General features: G+C 59.1%; 1 pseudogene; it reads left to right on the top strand.

Moving 5' to 3' along the window:
• Positions 1–17,215, top strand: part of LOC131812705 (pinin-like) — a 28,853-nt pseudogene extending 11,638 nt beyond the window's left edge.
• Positions 17,216–21,350: the final 4,135 nt, after the last annotated feature.

The raw sequence follows: 21,350 nt of genomic DNA, 5'->3' as shown, positions 1-21,350 counted from the left end.
CCGCTCCGCCTCTCCTGCCCTCATCTCCTTCATGATCTAAATCTGACATTTATGGGTTTCTGCCCTCTGCCCCCATGGCGTCAGGCTCTGAGGGTCAAGTGCGGAATAGAGCTCCACCGTCTGGAGGGGGGACTGGGGCTGGCGGCTGCGAGACGGTGGCCGCCGTGGCGGGCCATCCTGGGGGAGGGTGGGGTGGGGGTTTCCTGGAGGCTGAGACTCTTCAGTGGAAGAGAGTCGGTGGCGACTGTGCCGGAGAGGAACCTCCGGGAGCCCCTGGGGCTCGGAGGAAGCCATAGGGAAGTTGCTGAAAGAGTCCGAGTTTTACCCCTAACGTAGCCGGGTTCCTCGGAAAGACCCAGGATGGACGGACGGGACGTCCTGGCCTCCAGACTGTGCCAACAGTCTGCGGCCTATGCCCCCAGGGGGCACTTGGTTTCCGTGGCCCCAGGGAATGTGTGCAGTGGCCTTGGGAGCCTCGAGGGGGTCAACATGGAAACTGGGTGCTTCCACGGTTGGTGGCGGGTCCAGAGGCCACGCCCCCAGGACTCCCCAAGTCCACAGCGTTGGCCCAGGGGCGGGCCTCGGCCTCTGCCTCTGGCTCTGGCTCTGTTGAGAGCCCCGAGCGCCCCCCGGGACCGGGTCCCAGGCCCGAGAGCCACAGGGATGCTGACCCAGGGGCCACAGCCACCTTGCGATGCCCACGGGTGGTGGCAGCCGTGTCTGTGGTCAGTCCACGTGGCTCAGCAGCGAGCGTGGCTTGGATCCCGAGACGCCGCTGCGCCGGCGAGACCCCACAGCGGGGCCGCCGACGGGAGGGTGGGGAGCTGCCGCCTCCCGCCTCTAGGCCCTGGCTGGGGGCACGCGGGGACAGCACCTGAGCCCACCGGGACCCGTCTGTGGTGGCTCCGGAGAGCCATGAGAGGGGTCGCCCACACTTCCCGCCCTTCTTCCCAGCTTGATGGCAGTGTTCCCCCTATGGCTTCTCTTCACCTGGAGCTGGGTCCCCGACACCCACTGCCTGCCGTACCCCTGCCTCCAGAAGCTCCCGGGCACGCAGGCCCCGAACAGGTCCTCCCTTTATCCCAGGGCGACAGCAGCCCAGGGGCCGTGCAGACTCTGGAAACCCTTCCATGCCACGCCCGCCCCTCTGCCTGCCCCCCAGGCCTTGCTCCCACCTCTCTGACCACCTTTCTGCTGGTCCGCAGCGGCCACCCCCAGGTCAGGCCTGCCCCTTGGTGTCCGGCCCCACTGTGGCCCCTCCAAGCCACACTGGTGTTTGCTATCCGGTCGTGGGAGCCACTTCCCCCGACCCCGCAGGAGAAGTCACTAATGCACGCGCTTGAGGAGACACACGAGGTCGGCGGCAGCTGTGACCCGTCGACCAGAAAGTGTCTGATCAATTGGGGTTAGGTTGAGCATCACAGGAAAACACGACAGTGATGAACCATAGACCATTTCTTCTAGGAAACAGCAGTGGAGAGAAGCTGGCTGGGTGGTCTCGGAACAGGGGCAGAAACCCAGGGACAGCCAAGGAGGGGTCTCCAGGTGAACGCAGCGGACAGGGAGCGCAGGCAGTGTTTGGAAGGAGTTCACAGAACCGGAACACTGAGGCCGGCGGGACAGTCCCGAAAGTGAGAGCAGAGGGTGAGTCACCATCCTCGAGGACACGTGGCACCTCTGGGCTTGGAAGGGAAGCATTTGCTGGGGAGGCATTTGTTAACACCGCCCCTCATGGGGGGACGACCCAGGGAGTCCGCTGCAGGACTGGCCTGCGGAGCAGGGCCTCTGTTGTTCTGGCCGCTGCTCTGGGTCAACCGCAGTGCCCCGCACATGGCAGATACTGGATGACTTCGCGGAAGGCGTGCACGGGTCGTGTGCCCCAGGCCTGCTGTGGACGTGGTGTGGTTCAGTGGCCAGACTTTGCTCAGGGGGGACGGCTGGAGGCGGCCAGCCGGCAGGGGGCGCTGCTGACCAGGAGATGCGGGCGGAGCCCGAGGCTCAGGGAGATTCCCGGCCGAGTCCCTGCCTCCAGACCCTGGTGACCACGCAGGCATGGCAGTCTCCAAAGGGACCCCCTTCCTCCCTCTCCCCCTCCTGCTTCCACCCCTACTTCTCATGCTCACGCGCTCTAGCCCCAGGGTGGGTCCTCTGACGCGGCCTCAGCCCGCAGGGCCCTCCGGCCTCCCCGAGAAGCAGTGACTCCTGAGCCGACACCCTGGGCCCCACAGACCCCACCACCCCCATCTCCTCCACCCCTCCACCCCCACGTCCCCCAAAAGGATGAGGGGAAACGGGGACTGGGAACATCGCCAACAGCCCCCCTGCAAGGCTGCCCCCAAGTCCAGGTTGGGATTTCAGGAGCAGCGGGACCCCCTGCCCCCGCATCCACCCGAGGCTTCGCGACTCCTCCTGTCTCTTCAGGGGTTTGTTAACCTCCGTCTGCTTCCCTTGCTCGGGTATTGGCCCACTCACGGCCCCAGGGCCTTCGCAAGTGAAACAAAGCCCCAGCCTAAACCCCGCAGCAGGGGACGGTCTTCCTTACGCGCAGGACGTCACATGCAGAGGGACCCCGGCTCCTCCTTGCCTATCCCGGTTGCTGAGACAATTCCTGGAGTCTCTTCCCGCGCAGGGGCTGAGGCTGAAATGCAGATTGTGGGGCGGCTGTGAGGTCAGGCACGGCCTGAGCCCCTGGGGGCTGCCGAATGCAGGTTAGAGGGCTGCGGGGTGCACCCCCCCCTGCCCACAAGGCCTGAGAGAGGTGCCCCTGTCCTGGGCCTCCGGGTCGTTCAGCGGTGATCTCAGGAGGGAGCCTTAAGGCAGAGGCCTTAACCCACGGAGCCCCCCAGGCGCCCCTCGTGAATAGAGTTGAACATTGAAACACCACGATGGGGATTTGCCGCAGGGACTGTCCTGTGCATCATATGTTCAGAGGGACTCTTGGCTTCCATCGGCCAGATGCCAGGAGGCCCGCACACTTCAAGTCGTGGCAACTGAAAGTGTCTCCAGGTAGTGCCCAATGTCCTCGTGGGGCAAAATTTCTCCCAGCTGGAAGCCAAAGCATCATAAAAATTTAATATCTATGGCTGGAAATGAACAATCCTGTCTGATTTTTTAAATCTACAAAATCAAACTATATGTTGAAATATTAATGTTTTGTCCTAAACTCAGAAACAAGACTTGGATGTGCCTAATCACTCGGTTGGTTAAGTGTTGATTACACAGCCCAGCCAGTTCAATAGGCGAGGAAAAGAAAGAACACCACACATATTGGAAAAGAGGAAATAAAATCGCTCTGCTTAGTAACATGATTTTTAACGTGTGAAGTTCCAGTACTTCTATTAAAAAGTTGATATAGCAATACAGATGGAACAGAGTCCATAAAAAATTATGTTTTGATGACAAGCAACAATCTCTTAAAAATTAAGTTTAAGACAGATCAAATACAATTTTAAATTATAAAATATTTAAAAAATCAATTACTTAGGCAAAAAAAAAAACTAAAAAAGAACAAAGAAAATTACAACCTATTGATCTAAGTAAATAAAGCCAAATACTGTATTTATGGGCTTGAAAAGTCACATTTAGGGGCGCCTGGGTGGCTGAGTGGGTTAAAGCCTCTGCCTTTGGCTCAGGTCATGATCCCAGGGTCCTGGGATCGAGCCCCGCATCGGGCTCTCTGCTCAGTGGGGAGCCTGCTTCCTCCTCTCTCTGCCTGCCTCTCTGCCTACTTGTGATCTCTGTCAAATAAATAAAATCTTTTAAAAAAAAGTCACATTTATAAAGATGTCAATTCTTCCAAAACTTAATATGTGGAATCCACGTCATTTGTATCAAAATCCCAGAAAGTAAATTTTGCTGACGTTGATAAGCTGATTCCAAAATTAAATGGAGATTCAAAAGACCCAGAAAAGCCGCAGCAGTCTTGAAGAACAAAGCTGGTTTGCTTCACCACATATCTAGCCTGGTAGGAAGCGAGAGTATCTGGGAGAATGTGGCGTGAGGGAAGGTTCAAATGTATAGAGGTACACGCGGCTGCGGCTATGGTATCGGACGGCACGCGGTGTCCGGTTCTAGTTTTACATATTGTACGACAACCTTATTATGACCACGGTGATGGTTGGTGCAGTGTGCAGTGATGGTTTGAGATCAAGAGACTACCCGGATTTCGGGAAAGGTAGCTGACCCTCACCTCGTACCATACGCAGAAGTAATTCTGGATGCATTGCATTTCCAGGTGTGAAAGATGGAAAACAGCGACACTTGTATAGGAAACCTAGAGCCATTTTGTGATGCTCCGCATTCTCCTGAGGCGTACCATGTAACAGTTTGTGGCATTTAATTTTAAGAAATCTGCCGTTATAGGAAAGCTTCAAGGAAATGAAAAGCAGGCAGAAGAGTTGGAGAAGATACTGAGAAAGCATGTATTTGATGAAGAACTAGTATCAGGATCTTGTGAATAAGTTAAATATAATAATCATAATAATGACTCTCATGGGTCATTTTTAAAAGACACATGATCCAAGAGAAAAATCAGCAAATGATTTGAACAGACGTTTCACAAAGAAAATAGCCAAATGGCTAAACATAGTAAACACTGCTCAGATTCATGAGTCATCAGGAAAGTACAGAATTAGTCACAATGTGCTACTTCCACATGCTGGTAAGGATGTAGGTCAGCTGGGGCTCTTGTGCATTGTTGGAAGAAGCACAACTTGGCACAATTACTTTTTTTTAAGACTTCACTTATTTATTAGAGAGAAAGAGAGCACAAGCCACGGGCAGGGGCAGAGAGAGAGGAGGAAGCAGACTCCTCACTGAGCAGGGAGCCCGACTAGGGGCCTGATCCCAGGACCCCGGGATCAGGACCTGAACCAAGGGTTTAACCGACTGAGCCACCCACGTGTCCCTGGCACAATCACTTCTGAAAGGGATTTCCTTATGATTCAGCAAACCCACTCTGGTTATATACCCAACAGGAATGAATGCTCTTGTCAACCAAAAAACCATGCAAAAACTTCCAAAGCCATCGTATTCCTAAGACTCAGAACCGGACGCACCTCATATGTCCGTGAAATACAGAGCAGATAAGTAAACCGAGAGGTATTTGTGTGATGGAACTCTACGTGTCAAGTAAAAGAAGGAATTGCCACATACAAGCGTGGGGACCAACTTCACAGTCCTGAACGTTGAACCCATTAGCCAGTCACAAAACAATGTATCCTGCATGAGTCCACACTTAGGACTGACCAAACAAGACGACATTAGCCTGTGGTGATGCAGGTGAGAAGAACGGTTGGGTCTGAAGGCTTTACGCGAGAGGAAACAGGTGGGAGCCTCACACTCGTGGGTCATTTCAGCAGATGCATCGCTCAGCAGAGCCATGCAAACTGCCAGAAAGAATAATATAAAAATACTAGAGATTGGAAACACAGCAACAGAAATAAAAACGCCCCCAAAGGGCTCAAACTGAAATACAAAGAGCGAAAAAGAAAACCAGCTCATCCAGGAGCCACGCGATAAAACCAAACAACCCACAGGCAGCTGGAATCCCGGCTGCTTAAAAGAAGAAAAGGAACAGAGGAGGCGGAAGAAACAGTGGCTGAGGATTTGCCAAAATCAAGGATAGTTACCGCACCAGTTCGGAGAATCCCGGTCATGGCTCAGACCGACACACGCACGCGCGCGCACACTGTGGCCAATCGTATTTAACTTGCTGAAAGCCCGTGACCATGGGAAAATCCCGCAGACCGCGAGCGCATGAGAACCACATCACCTGTGGGGCAACGTGGATGAGAATTAGAGCAGGGCTCTCGCCAGAAACCACGCGAGGAAGAGAACGGGCTGTGGTCTTTGCACTGTTAACAGAAAGGGGCGTCTGGGGGGCTCAGTGGGTTAAAGCCACTGCCTTCGGCTCGGGTCATGATCTCAGGGTCCTGGGATGGAGCCCCACATCGGGCTCTCTGCTCAGCGGGGAGCCTGCTTCCTCCTCTCTCTCTGCCTGCCTCTCTGCCTGCTTGTGATCTCTGTCTGTCAAATAAATAAAATCTTAAAAAAAAAAAAATGTTAACAGAAAATAACCATCAAGCCAGAATCTATATCCAGTAAGTCTATCCTTCAAAAGTAAAGGAGAAACATTTTCCTGAACAGGTAGAAACAGAGGGACCTTTTTCCAGCCGACCAACCCTAAAAGAAATATTTAAAGAAATTCTTCAGGTGGAAGAAAGGTCAGAAGTAGGTCAGAGACTTGATTTTACAAAAAGAAGAATGTTGAAAATGGACAAAATGAAAGTAAAATATTGTCTTTATTTTTGCTTGCTCTACAAGATAACCAGCTGCTCACACAGTAATAGGAACACTGAACTGGGTGAGTATAAGTTGGGTAAAATGGGGTGTAGGGCAGCCCCCGAATAGGTGTAGGAGGGAGGGGCCAGGAGCACCAGGGCCTCGCTGCGCACATGAAGCCGTGTAATATTTACCGGTGGACGTAAATCATTTCAAGTGTATGTTGTACACGTTAGGGCAACCCCTAAAAATTGTGTTTTGAAAAAAGAGATATAAATAAGTCAATAGAAGACATGTCATGGAATCATAAAAAATGCTGAACTAAACCTAAAGAAGACAGAAAAAGAAGAACAAAGAAACAGAGGGCAAACATGAAAAATATCAAACGGCCACCCAAAGTCACAGAGTTTGATCTACGCCAGTTGTCGCTGAAATTGTGAATGTTCCGGACACAACAGCCGGAGGCCAGGATTGTCCTGGTGGATAGAGGCGATGTCCCAAACCCACTTCAGCACTACAGCTCGGCCGGCCGGCGGTGAGGGGCTGGGGAAAGATAGACCGTGTTGACCCTCAGAGGGATGTCACACAACGATAAAGGGGCCAACTCGCCAAGAACACAAAGTGATTGCAAACACTAGGCACATAATAACAGCGCTCCAAAACACAAGAGGCAAAGGCTGATCCGGAAGACCCGCCGTGAGAACAGCCGCGGTCCTCGCCGGCACTCGGCACTCGGCAGAGGTCAACAGGAGCAAAGAAGACCTGACACCGGCATCGACAGCTTGACCTAACGACACTTATAGAGCATTTCTCCCAACAATAGGGAAAATTTACTCTCTTTTAACGGTTTTTAAGACTTGAAGTCCAGTTAGCCCTCCACGTTAGCACTGGGGCGGGTGTACGGCACAGGGATGTGACAAGCGTGTACGCTGTGCTGGGCCCCCACAGGCGCGGCCGCCGCCGGCCACCACCCACCGAGAGAACATGCCATGGCCTGTATCCCCGGGGCCGGACCTTTCATCCCTGTGACTCATTCCCTCCCGGGCTGGAAGCGCGTTCCCCCAACCCCTTCACCCATTTTGCCCCTCGCCCCTTCCCGCCCGGCACCCCCCAGTGTGTTCTCTGTAGTTATGGGTCTGCTTCAGCTTTTTTTACTTGTTTGTTGAGAAAATTCATTCCTGTCAAGCACACATAGACCATTTGCCATGATAGAGCATCTTCTGGGCCATAAAACAAAGCTTACCAGACCTAGAAGAATGCAAATCACATCAAGTATGTGTTGAGCAAGTGGCATCTGTTTCCCGTCACCGGGAGAAGACGTCTGAGCACTTCTGTCCTCTGCCTGCCGTATTGGAATCGCCAAGAAACACACACGCAGTCACGTGCTGGATGGGACAATGCTCTTCTCACAGGAAGAGACAGAGCGGGGTCAGTCTCAGCAGCGGCTGTCGGTCCCCCACGGCCAGCTGGTCCCCTCCAGGCAGCTGACGTGGGGCCATTGGCCTGAACGCACCCTTCTTGTGCTGCCGCAGAAGGACCCTGTCCTCGCCCTACAGGGGACCCAGAGAGCAGCAGGTCTGGCCAGACGCCACCAGACACACATGCTTAAGCAGAACCAAGGAACACACAGTGAGTCTGGAACAGGGAAAGAGAGTCCCCCCCAAGGTGACGAGACCAGCACAGGCGCGGGGCTCCTTACCCCCGGGAAGACGGCCTCCAGGCCGTGGCCCAACCTCCTGCGGCCGCGTGGGGGTCTCACGACTGCCTCTCCCAAAGCAGCAGAATTAACCTTGACATCTGCAGCACGAACCTCTCCCTAGCGAACTGGAAACCAAACTAGACAAACCAAACCAAACCAGACACCTCGGAGTAGCCCGAGTGTCAAAGAGGGAGTCTCAGCGGAAATTAAAAAAAATATTTTGAACCTGAGTGACAATGAACGGGCAGCGCAGCAGAGGCCGCGGAGGCCGTGCTTAGTGGGGGCCTTGCATCCCCGGGGGCATCGAGAGGACGGAAAGGCGCCTCATCAGGCAAGTGAGCAGGTGCCCCGCGCTGAGCTCTTGGTGGTGAGCCCAGCATTAGGGAGAAAGTGACGAAACCAAGGAAACCGGACGAGAAAGAGAATTGTCCGTGACACAATAAGCTCCCTGGGGGCCCAGCAAAGTCGGAAAGTCCTCCCCCTCCCGCTTCTCCTCCTTGTCACCATCTTCTTCTTAAATCTTTATTTATTTACTTACTTATTTGACACAGAAGGGGGAGAGAGCACGAGGAGGGGAGGGGCAGAGGGAGAGGGAGAAGCAGGCTCCCCGCCGAGCAGAGAGCCCCATGTGGGCCTCGATCCCAGGACCCCGAAGTCAGCTGAAGGCAGACGTGTAACCCACTGAGCCTCAGGTGCCCCAAAGTTGAAGGTTTCGAGCATGGCTGACCATGACCGGCACCGGGCGCGGCAGCAGACGGGCACTGCGGACAGCTCCACGCCCACTGGGGACGGGGCAGTGTCATTCAGGTTCAGCTTCGGTCTCGCGGGGCGCCCGGGACAGCCCAGGGCTCTGCATTCTGCATTCTCACTGCCCTGGTGGGTCTGGGCTTCTGTTTAGAGCCCTCAGTCTTGTCCTGGTTTGCCTTTCACCGGAGCTGGCTCTGGGCAGGCGAGGTCTTTGACTCAGGAGAGACCCCGCAGCCCGCCGGTGCTCCTGTCGGGGGGTCGCTACCAGCTGCCTGCGTGTTGTGGGTCTCAGCCTGGGTAGTGATGCTGGGGATGCCTGGGCCCTCCCGTGCGCCCGCAATACTGGTGGGGGGCCACTAGACGCCTTTTCCCATGGGGGCGAGTGTCATGGCTGGACGGGCCCCAGTGGTCCTTCTCACGATGACAGGACACACTTGAGCTAGAGCCATCAGGGGGCTCTACGGAAGCTTCCTGACTCACAGGCCCTGGAGGGCGTAGGCACATCTGGGGCCACAGGTCAAGGTCGTGGGGAGAGGAGAGGGAGGCAGCATGGACCTCGGTCTCTAACTCTGGGGCTGGGGGTGGGGGCTGAGGGTTCACGGGGTCACTCTTTGTCGGTGTATGAAAGGCATGACAGTGGGACCGGGGCGAGGAGGGAGCAGCAGGGGAATGCAGCCGGGCAGCGCGCTGTCCCGCTCACCCACCGCTTTCTCCCCAGCGGAATTCTGCGGGTAGGCGGCTGGGCTCCTTATCTCGGCCGCCGAGCTGGCGATGTGATAAGCCGGAGGTGGGTGTCTTTGAAGCGGCCGTCAGAGTTGCAGGCCAGGCTCCCCCAGGTCCCCTCCTGCCCCACGGCTCTGGCTCCAGAAGGAAGCCGGGATGACTCAGGGCCGGGCTGTGTCCATGGGGGTCATGCCCCCCAGGTCCGGGGACATCTGGGGGGGGGACCACCCGCTCCGAGTCCTCGCTGGCTCGGACGGCCTGTGCCCAGTCTCTCCGCACTTAGCCGCGTGCATTGCAGAGATTCCACAGGCAGTTTCAAAGGCTCCCGATCTGCTTATCACGTCCCAAGGATGCCTTCTTAACTCCGTGCACATTAAAATACCAAAATCTGGCTGGTTCACTCTGAAGGAAAGTGGGGGGTCGGTGAGCCACAGTGAGACTAAATGTTCAGAGCAGCGGCCTGTCCGCCTTTGAGGCCCCGGCCTCACGCCCCAGACCTGACAGCAGCTCGCGGGGGCTCGGACGCAGGGACCCGACTTTTCAGCTGCCTGATGGGTAGAGCTGCAGAGGCCGAAAGCCCTGTCTCCGGGTGGGCCTCGGCAACTTTGTACGACATTAGGTTTGAAACCTTGTATCTATAGACATTAAGTTTGAAACTTTGTATCTACAGAAACGTATACTTGCTTGGAAATCTGTACTGTCGGGCTCCTGCCGAGAGCCAGTCCCTGCCACCTGCCGCTTGCTGTCCCTCCGGGGGGGACGGGGCGCGGGAGGACATGTGCTAAGGGGCAGGAGAGGTGCGGCGGCGTCCCAGGCCTGGCGCACCGGGGACAGTCATGGCCGGGGAAGGAAGCCTCTGTCTTGTGAGGAGGGGTAACCTTTCCGGATTCCTGATTTCTGAATGTAAAAGCGCCCCCAAACAATTGTGTTTTAGCTTGAGGTTTTGCTGGTCTCTGAAATGATATAAAAGGTGGTTTGAATTTTATAGTCCCACTGAATGCGGAAGCGTGGGGAAGGATGACAGACAGACAGGGTTGGGGAGAAGCCCAGCCTCGGTCAGTAACTCAGAGCTCTGGTTGCAGGCGAGCCCAGCTGTCCTCGCTGGCAGTCACGCTGGCCTGGATGCCCACCGGCCCGGGGACAGCCTCTGAGCCCACATTGCGGGTGTGCGGGGGGGTGGTGGGGGGAGGGCGGGGAGCTGGCGCGCTGCGCCCTCTGGCGGCGAGAAGGCCAGTGCGGTCCGCGAGCCTCTGCGACTCTTGAGCACCAACTCCTTCCTTTTGGGGGAAAACCAGAAGCTGTTTGGGTTTGCGGCGGCCGCCCGAGGACCCGGACAGCGATGGGTGGCTCTCTGCATGGCGCAGCAGAGGCATACGGGCGGTTTCCTGCCTACCAGCCGATGCCTCAGGTTTGCGGTTGTGGCCGAATCCATCAGCGCCTGTTTCCCGTCCCTGGGATGGTGGGGCCACCCCGGCTGCTCCCCTCAGACCCATGTCTTGAGCTCTGTCCTCTCGGGGTCTGTGCCCCTGGCCCACCTCCCAGCTCCTGCAGGTCTCTCCAGGCTGAAGCTCTCCTCCACTGCTCTCAGCAGGGCACGGGCCTCAGACTCATCCTGCCTTCGAGATCACCAGGCCAGAGGCCCGACAAGAAACGCCTGCGGGTGCTATAGCTCGTTAATGATCAGTACAAGACTCCAAGCCGGTTCTAATGCGTCAATAATCAGCAGAACCCTGGGAGGGATAGAAAGAGCACACACGGTCCACGCAAGGCACATTCAGCGTCGGACGCCTGGGCTCCCAGACGGGCTCATGTCCTGCCACCTGCTTGCAAGCCTGTTTCCAGCGGTCATAGGTCAGAGCTCACAGGGCTCACCTAGAGTTTCCCTGCTGCTCCGGATCGTGAGAAACAGCACTCTCTCTTTCCTGTTTTGCCAGCGGAGAGCCCACAGTTCAGAAAAAGCACCAAATCACAATATCTAGAGCCCCACCACAGGCCCCCGGGTTCGTCCGCAACTGGGTCGGGGGAGGTATTCAGTGGCACCCGACAGATGCGTGCTGCTAGGTTTCCCGAAGGAGTCTGCATTCGGGAGTGCGTCCCAGGCCCAGGCACCCGCCGCACCCCCACGCTCTCCCCTTACCCTCAGGCACCGTGGCCCCTGCCCGGCCCGGCTCTCGTCCACATGGACCTTCTCACTGTTGTTTCTGCGTGTGCATGAGGGTGGATCCGGGTTCTGCAGAGACACGGGCCGGTGGTGTGTGTATGTGCTGTCGGCACGCAGGCACACTCTCTCCCTCAGTTTACCTCAAGGAATTAGCTCCTAAGACTGTGGGATCTAGCAAACCTGAAGCCCAAAGGGGAGATTGGATTTCCTGATCCCAGAACTGAGCTGTCCTGGAGGCTGGACGGTCTGGTGCAACTGTGGACACAGGTTCTGGAATGGAGACGGGAGAGGAGAGGCATCGGGGCAGAGCCGGCCACCAGATGGCACTGTTGTCTGGCGAAAGAAAGCGGCTCCGGGGCCTCAGGGTCCCGGGAAGGGGTGGCAGGGGACGCTGGCCTGGGGGGTACCCGCCTGGGCGGGCGGGGAGGGCCGTCCACATGGCAGGGCTGCGGGAGATGGGGCAGCGGGCCCTTGGGGAGCTGTGACTGGGTTTTCCCATGAGGTGCTGAGCTGGGCGTCCCCCTCAGAGCAGGCTGACCTGAGAAGCACCAGGTTTTCCTGGAGGCTCATCGTTTGCCTCCTGGGTCAGGATGCCGGGCCCCATCTCCCCAGCCACCTGCCCTGACCCGCCCCCTCCCCCGGATGTGCACGCTGTAGGCATTGTCAGTGTGTCCCCTGTCTTTCCTTTTCGCCTGCTCTGTCTGCCCTCAGCCTCTGACCTTCGGTGAGGAGTCGTTGTCCTGAACCCCGAGCTGCGAGTTCAGACAGGACGAACCGGGCACCCCGTCAGCAGGTTCGGAGTGAGCCCACGGAATAGCATCAGGCATCTTAAGGGTCCCCTGGGTCTGTGTCCCTCCCTCCCCCCGGAGGGCAAAAGCATGGGCACCTGGGCGAGAGGTCCCTGGGCCTGTGATAGCCCTTGTCTGCTTGTCTGTTTACCTCGTCTTGAGTCGGTGGCCTGGGACCCCACACAGCACAGCTCGAATCGGGCTGTGGCTCTGGCAAGAGGGTGAAGTGAGCTCGGGTCTCTCGTCGGCTCTCGCGGTGTTGGGAAGGAAGCAAGTGCGTGCCCGTCAAACGCGGGGTCCTCCTCGTGCGGCCATCATGCAGCCGGACTCCGAGGCCCAGGCCCTCCCTGGCCGGCCCTAGAGCCCCCGTCCTGCTGTATGTCCGGCGGCCTACAGAGCCCAGACGCCACGTGCCACTTGCAGCTTCGGCTCTACCCGGGCCGCGCCGTCTCTCAGCTGGGCCTTTGCTGGGCACAGAACCATTAGCCCCGCGCAGACCAGACTCTGGGAAGGGGCTGTGCGGTCGTCGGGAGAGGGACCCTGTGCTGGTCTCTGGGTCATGGCCGCTGGGATGTTCACTTCTTCCCTTCGGGCCGTGATCCCTTAGCTCAAAAGCCCACCCGCACCAAACTCAAATTTTGACACATTCGTTATTTTGAAAATTAGCCCAAACAAGCAGACTGTAGCCCTTTTAGTGCCAGCCTGCTTTCTAGGGCCTCACCCGCTCGGGAAATTCTCCTCCTGCGGGGGGGTCTGGCGACTGAGGACGCGATCGCAGGTCGGTGCTGGGCCTGCCCTGAGCTGGGTTTGAGCTGACGGTCGATCATTTGTCATTTTCCCATACCCCCAGCTCTAACCGGTACACGGCCCTGCTGTGCTCTGCCCCCAGGAATCTGGGCTCAGCAGTGTCCAGACAGTTCCATGCCCGTGGAAGGCCACGGCTGTCTGGGGAAGGCCGGTAGGTGTGGGTGCACATTGAGCGAGGGCTGGTCTGCTGAGCTCACCTGTCCCCAGCCGCCGACACGAAGGATCTGGCTCCTTGGTCCTTCGTGGTGGGGAGATGCTACTGGCCCTCACGCGCAGGGTACACCGCAGGGGCGTCCCTGCAAAGATGTGATGGAACCAGTAGGAAAGACAGCTGGTTGCTGGAAAACCAAATGACGTAACGAGTATTCTCTACCTAAACCCCAAAAGCACTTTAGAGAACTTAATACCCACTTATAACAAAACCCAGGGTCAAACGAAGGCAGGAAGAAGCTGTGCGCTTGGTTTCAGAGGCCAGTGGAAGCGCGATTTAAAACTACGAGACCCAACGCGTCGTCCCTAAGACGAGGATGAAATCAGACTTTCCTGGAGAGTCACCATCACTCTTCATCCCGGTGCTTGTGCTGCTGGGCGGGTGCCTTGGGTCTGGGGCTGGTGCTGGTGGGGCTCGTGGCGCGTGTGGAAGAAGGGAACAGCCTGCACGTGGGGTGCCCGGGTGGAAGGCTTGTGGCCTGACCTCTTGTTTGCTATTGACAAAGTACTCGTAGACGTTCGAACTCACTCCGACCGCTGGGTTGCCCGGTCAGCCCCAGCCCAAGGGGTTTCTGGACACTTGATGTGTGAAAGCGACCAGAAGGCCTGGCACCGGGACACGTAGGTTGTCCTCTCGGCTGTGACAGACTGGACCCCCCGCGCCCCCATCAACCCAGGATGGATGAGCTCGCTTGCGGCTTCCTTCGCACGTGTGCGACCCCCTGGGCTCTCTGCGATGGCCCCGGCCATCAGCGTTTCTTCTCACACGTGAATTTCCTGTTTACATCATGTCCCTGTTTCCACTAGTCCTTTTGTTTTCGTCTTTTTAATTTGAACTGCAGATATCCTCCGGCTCTTCAAGCCCATATTGGATCTCAGTCTTCGCCGAAGCGTGTCCGTGTGATTCCCAAACGCGGATGTCTGCCCCGCCGCACTACGTGTCATGGAAACAGCAAAACAATACAAAACAGACGATCTGGAAATAACGTGATTTTCCACCAATCGGGTGATTCTTTCAAGCACGTGACACACCTACGTGAGGGAACATGTGCAACCATGGGACGGAACGAGCCGCACCGACACACGCGGCCGAGAGAATTCCTGGTCTGCAGACACACGAGGGGTATCGGCGCACGTGGCCACCCTAGCTCGCAACGCGGCGAGAGTTTGCTCCCAACACCGGCTCACGTTGTCCGCGCTCGGTGGGGACCCGAGGGAGCTCACAGAAGCCCTCCCTCTTCAAGAGCCCATTTGCCACCATGTCATCTCGTAGCCCCAACCGGACCGTACTTCCGTAAAGACAGCGATTCACAGAGTAAGGGGATCTCGTCGGGCTGCGAGACATCGCCCGCCTGGGACCCTCCCGCTCAGTTAAAACAGTTCATAGGTGAATTGGAGACACAGTTTCTAACCGAATAAATAAATAAAAAATAATAGTACAAGAAAGAAAGAAGGAAAGAAAAAGGAAGTGAATGGGTAAAGAGAAAGGCATACATTAAAGAAACAGGAAAGAAAGAAAATCCAGAGATTTTGACAGAACGGAGGGCTGGTGTTCAGTCCTCGACAAGGTCCTGGCGAGTCTGGCTGGCCCAAAGCCGGTAGCCCCGGGGGCTGGAGGCTGTGGGCGCCGCCGTCCCCCAGCGGGACCGAGACGTGTTTCCATGTGCGGGGACAGTGGGACAAGGTAAATACACACGCCTGCGTGTCGTCACCGCACCTGCCATCGCCAGGAGCCCAAGGGGCCGAGTGTGACCAGATACACATTTAACAGAAAGATACAGAGCCACGGCCTCGGGCTTGGACACCAAATTAACTCACTTTATTTATCAGTAAAATATAGGGAAGGAAGGAAAGCCGCACCACGGATCTGTTCTGGGAGATGCACCCCCTGGAGGCCCGTCGCGCCCGTCCCCTGTGGTCTCATTCACACAGTCCCCAGGAGAAAACCCCATCACAGTCCTCGGTCTAGTCTCCGACGCTTTTAGCTTTTATTCTAAGTACAGCGGGAGCCACTGAGGCTTGGAAGAGGGGAGCGCGGGGGGCCAGCTCGGGTTGGTTAGAAGCCCCGTCGCTGCCCTGTGAAGACAGAAGAGGAGGGATAGGGGGACCCGCCAAGTGCCCGGGCGCCTTACAGGTGATGGTGGCTGTGATGGCTGGAGGGGGCCGTCAGCCAGCTCTGAGACTGCATCTTGGAGCAGGAGTGAGCTCGTCCCCAGCAGGACAAGCGGGCCGGCTACTCACCAGGGGCCAGGGGCACCTGCTCCCACGATGCGGGGAGGTGGCCGGACAGTGTGCGGGGACGCACGTGTCTGAGAGGCGCCCGGAGTGCCAGGCACGGAGTGGGCTGTGCTCACGCTGTGGGCTCGGGGGTGGTGTCGGCTCTTGGACGCACCGATGACAAGGACAGAAGAGCAGGGACGGGGCCAGAAGGGGGAGGGGGAGAGAACGGAAAGGGGGGGGGAGAAGCAGGAGCAGGAGGGAGCAGTGAGGCCCTGAGGAGCTCCATGCCCAGGAGACCAGGAGAAGCAGCTGAAGGAGGCCGGAGCAGAGAGCCCGGGGCCAGGCCGGAGCAGAGAGCCGGGGAGCCGGGCCGGAGCAGAGAGCCGGGGGCCAGGCCGGAGCAGAGAGCCGGGAGCCGGGCTGGGGTCTGTTTGGGGGAAAGGCGGCTGAGAGGGTGACTGGGCGCTGAGGGACAGGAGAACTGAAAAATGTCTTTGGTGGTTTGGAAGATCTGTGCTGGTGACAGGTACCATCGGACTCAGAGGCCAACAGACAGCCACACTCGCTGTGGCCCACAGCCTCTGGCCACCGGTATCACACAGGAAGCTGCTACTCCTGCCAGAAGGATCTTGCTCTGGCCAGCGCCCATCCATCCCAGGTCAGACAAAAGACTCCCTGCTGCCCGGAAACCCACACTCTCTCGCTGGCGGCCCATTCTTCACCCCCAGGTGCCCAGCAGGGCTGGGAACACCATGACAATGGGCCCCGGGCTGTGCCCACAGCCGGGAACATTGTAGCCAACAGCAGCATAGCACACAGCACATCTGGCACCCCGTGTCCACCCCTGCCCCGCTGGACAGTAAGCGTGCAGCCAGCAGAAGCGGACAGTGAGCTAACTCATCCCCCAGCCTGGGCACAGGCAGCCCCTGGGTGGTCACACTGCAGTCGACTCCCCCCCACGGAGTCTCCTGTGTGACTGGCTAGAGAAAGGGCTCAGCGTCAGGGGACTGTCAGATCTTGCGGTCTGGAGCACAAGGACATGCATGGATGCTCGGGCCCACGGAGCCCACCACCGCCTGCGCAGCCGCAACGCTACAGGACGTGAATTACAGGCTTCATTCTGTCAGCATCCAGGTCTCAGGTGTTCCCTGAAGGCCAAGGTTTGCCAGGACACCGCTGCCCATATGCGCAGGACGCTGGGCTGGGTTCCAGGCTCCCTACTGTAGGTTCGGCAGGGCAGGGGAGAGGGGGACACACAGGGCCTCCAGCCAGGCTGCGGTCATCGGCCCTACATCCAGAATCACAGCGTCCCACCGGCCCAAGGATTGCTTTTCCTCGAGAACCTTCTCTGGGACGAAGCCACCGGTTCTGGACACCGAGACGAGCCTTAGTGTTCCCCACGGCCGCCGACAGCCGCTGCAGGCCACGGTGGGTCAGCGGGGCGGGGGCCTGCAGGATGCGTGTGTGCTCCGGAATGACGGAGAGGGGCCCTTCCCAGCCGTGACAGGCCGGAGGGGCGATGACAGGTTCAGCCCCCGCACGACCATGCACACCGCGTCTCTGCATCAGCGCCGGTGACCCGTGTTTATCGTTCTCCGCCCGCCCGTCCGCGTGGCCGCTGAGAAAAGACAGGGGCTTCCTCTTGCGACTTCACACATGGAGGCACGGTTGGCCTCCGTCCCCCCGAGCACGTGCCGCTCCGTCATTAAAGCAAACACAGGCTCTGAGAAACCGCCCGAGCTGGGTTCGCAGCCGCCAGGCCCGAGTGCGGGAAAAGGCCAGCTCGGCGCGACGTGCAAGCTTGCCGCCCGCTCTGCAGGAGAGCTTGAGGATTCAAGCACCAGACCCGCCAGAAAGGAGCAAAAGGGAACGTCCCCCCCCCACCCCCACCTCGAGCGGGAGACCTGGAACCGTCTGGTCAGAGCCGCAGGTCAGAAGGTGCTGAGACTACCGTCCAGCTCGGCACATCCCGTGCTTTCCCACGACAGAGAGGCGGCATTCGGCCCCGTCCCCGGGTCGTGATTGTGTGTGAGGGGGCAGCTGGAGCCACACAAACTCCGAGGGAAGGGGGCGGCAGCCAGACAGGACTCGGGTCCGGGTCACAGCTACCCCAGGATAGAGCCTTAGACCCGTGGGGCCGGGACGCAGGGGCAGCCGGGCTCAGGCAGTGTCTTCTGTCCCCTGAGCCATGGTGGCCGACGGGCTGACGCGTCTGGGTCTCTGGACGGGGAGCTGCAGACAGTCAGGGTCCGGGGAGGTTGGGTGTCCCCGCCGACCACTGAGTGCTGGAATTGGGGGGGGGGGTGTCCGTGCCTGACAGGACGCAGTAGACGACGCTGTCTGCGGACCCACTGCCCTGAGCCGGCATGTGGAGGTGCCCGGCGGAGGACGCTGTGCTCCCCGACCTGGGTGTTCCCGTGGGGTGTGAGGCCTTCAGTAGACGGTCACAGGGCGGGGGGCTGAAGCTCAGACAAGCTTCGTGGGAGCACGGCGACTCGGTCCAGACACAGCTGGGTGTCCCAGATGGTGCCGGAAGAATCGTGGGTCTGAAGCACCGGTGGGGTCACGCCCTTGGGCATGGGACCACCTGAGCGTGTCCAGCAGCCTGAGGACAGAGACACGAGGACGTCCCGTTCGGCAGCGTGTGGGGCCGGAGGGGTCCCCTGGTACAGAGTGGGGGTCTGCAGAGGGAGCACTGGCCCCCAGGAGCGTGAGGAGGGGGCCCGAGTCCGGAGAGCCCCGGCGCCCCGGCCCCTGCGGTCGTGCTGCCCGGCATCCGAGGGTGAGAGGGACACTAGGCCCAGGGGAGGCAGCACACGGCCCAGGGACCCTGGTCGGGGAGGGCAGAATACGTGTTGTCCCGAGGACCACAGAGGACCAGCTAACTGCGGGAGGGGCCGCGCTCCCAGGTGACAGAGGAGGAAGGGGGCGATTGTCACAGGGGAGGGGACGGTGGCGGGACGTGGACTGGAAGGAGAGGTGCGGTCCAGCCCCCGGAGAAGGAGGGCCTGAGGTCGGCCTCTGGGGCCGGGTGCAGCCAGTGGACGCCTGGCCTGGTGGGGAGGGGTTCCCGGGAGTCTGGGGACAGCCGCAGGCGTCTCTCGCCACACCCGCAGCCCAGCGGCCCCAGGAGCAGCCCGGCAGCCCGTGGTTCTGGCCGCCCGAGGGCAGAGCGGCTCGGACGGGCAGGTGCGGAGGAGAGAGGTCGGGGCCTGCCGTAGGGGACAGGAACCCTGTGAGCCCTCTGTGGCCGTGCCTTCCCAGGGCCCCTTCTGTGACCCCCGGCCATTCCTCTCGGGCTGCCCCGACCCCCACACGCCCCTGCGCTCGCTGTCACTGCTGTGGACCCCGGGTCCCCAGTGCACGGGGCCCTCGCTCGGTCTGTGGACAACCCCGGGTCCCGCCGCCCCTTCCAGCCTCTGCTCTCAGGACGCCCCAGAGGCTTCGGCCATGGTGTCCAGCGTCCTGCCACGACGCTGGTCGCGGGGGCTGGCGAAGGCCTCCCGGCCTCCTCCTGGGGCCTGCTCCCCGGGCCGACGGCCGGCTGCGTTGTCTCTACCTGCACGGCCGGCCCGGGCTGCCGCTGACCACCCGGGTGGCCCGGCCGGGGGCTGATGCGTCCCCCAGATGGGGCCGTATTCGGAGATGGCGAGCCTCGCGTGATGGCGCAGACGGTCCCCGGGGACCCCGCAGACCTGCAGAACATTACCCCAAATGAAAGGGAAGGAGAGGGAGAGACAGACGCGGTGTCCTGTAAACAGTCTGATTTCTCGATGTAAACCAGATTCGGGCCCGGGACGTCAGGTAAGCGTCTGTGCCAGAGCCCGGGCCCCCCACCCCCGGGGAGGCCCGGCGGTCTGCATCGCCTACTCTGGGACACGTCAGAGTGACCGCCGAGACATTTCGTAATTAGGCAAAATTGGTCTTGCATTCCTTCCCTAAATCCCCCAGATCTCCGCAATTTCAGGTCTTCTCAAAAACGAAAACATTTGGTAATTCAATGACACAAGTGAAAAAAGCATAGGATGTTCTCTCAACTGGAAAATACCAATTAAGGAAGCAATTCTGACTTTCCACCCACCTCGGGCCGCGCGGGGAGCTTCTCTCCGGGGAGAGGGGTCTGCGGGGACCGGGGCCCCGCGAGGGCCGAGGCCGGGGCTGCTGCCGGCGGCTTCCCCGAGAGCGCTGCCCCGCGTCGGGCTCCGGGGAGGGCCGGGGACGCAGGGGAGGGGTGCGGGGGGGCCCTGCCGTCTGAGGTGGACATTTGGGGAGGGCCCGAGACGGCCTCCCGCTGTGTGGCAGCACCAAGGACAGTGTCTGGGCCCTGGGCAGCCGCGGGGGTGGTCGGTTTCCCTCAGCCTGGCCGTGTCCCCCACCTGGTCGTGGCTCCTGCGGGACCCTGGGCCCCGCTGCTTAGGGCAGTGTGGTCTAGTCACTGACCATCCCCACTGTCTGGCCTAGGCACCTCCTCCTGCTCATGGCCTGGCTCAGTGCATCGTCCTGACCCATCCAGTGTCCTCCAGTCTGTGAGTTGTGTGTGGATCCCGCCGGGGTCTGCTCTGCTAACTCGGGGTTTCGAGCCTCCCGCTGCTACAGAGCCGGGGTCCTTGGGGTCTTCTTCGCGTCCAAACCCCACACTGGTGCTACGGACTCCACAGCAGGGGACGTGGTCCTGCGTCCTGTGGGTGACCGTGACCCCCAGGACCAGCTTGGAGCCGGTGTCCCGCTCGGCCCTGCCTCTGTGTGGCCCACACCCTCACAGTCACTTCTTCATTTCAGACGGTTGAGTAAGAATCAAGCACAGAATAACACGTTGTGACACAGGAAAATTACACGGCGTTCTGATTTCAGTGGCCGCACGAGCCGTGGAGGAGGCACCCAGCCTTTCCCGACCGTCCTCGGCCACCTTCCTGCCGTGAAGGCAGACCTGGCCGGGGACTCCATCGACACAAAACGAGAGAAACCTTTAAAATTTCTTTCAAGAGAGGAAGAGGGTTTCTCTGGAGCTGGAGCCGGGGTGAGGCCAGCTCAGGCTGCATGGTTTCCCGGGATGGGGGGCTTGGGGAAGGGGGAGGACTCGGGGTTATCGACAGTCTCTGTTGCACCAAGACTCACAAACTTTCAGGACAAAGGCCTCACTCGATGTCGTGTGCTCGGGACGTGCGAGGTTGCGGCTGCAGAGCTCTGGGATGGAAACCCGGGGAGATTTCTCCTCTTATCTTTAGACTGAAATGTTTCCTTTAGGTTATTTGCTGACGAGGCAGATGCACAGTTCTCGGCAGAAATAGAGCCCGTGTTTTGAGGTTTGGTGAAGTCATTCTGACCTTGGTGGAAGTTCACGTGTAGCTTTCCTGGGGGCCCGGGGCCTGCTGACACGGAAACCCGAAAGTGTCCTTTGTGACCCCTGAATACCCATTTTCTGGGGCTGCTGCTGCGTCCTGAGCCAAGTCCACATGCAGAAACTGTCCAGGCCCGGGGCTGAAAGGCGCCGGCCTCGGTCTCCACCTGCGCCGAGCGACCCCCTCTCAGAGGAGCGGACGCACCTGCAGAAGGTGCTGCTTCCGGCCCAAGCGCAGCTGCGCAGACACGCCCATCAGGGCACACACGTTCCCGACACCCGCTTGTGGCAGGCCATAAGGCGGGGAGACGGAGACGTGGCCCTGGTCTTCACGGGCATCTCCGTCCTCCCATAAAGACCCAGAAGTCCGTGCCC

This window comes from Mustela lutreola, chromosome 1 (genome assembly GCF_030435805.1).
Source record: "Mustela lutreola isolate mMusLut2 chromosome 1, mMusLut2.pri, whole genome shotgun sequence".
NCBI classification, from domain to species: Eukaryota; Metazoa; Chordata; class Mammalia; order Carnivora; family Mustelidae; genus Mustela; species Mustela lutreola.
This window is presented reverse-complemented; position numbering and strand designations above follow the sequence as displayed.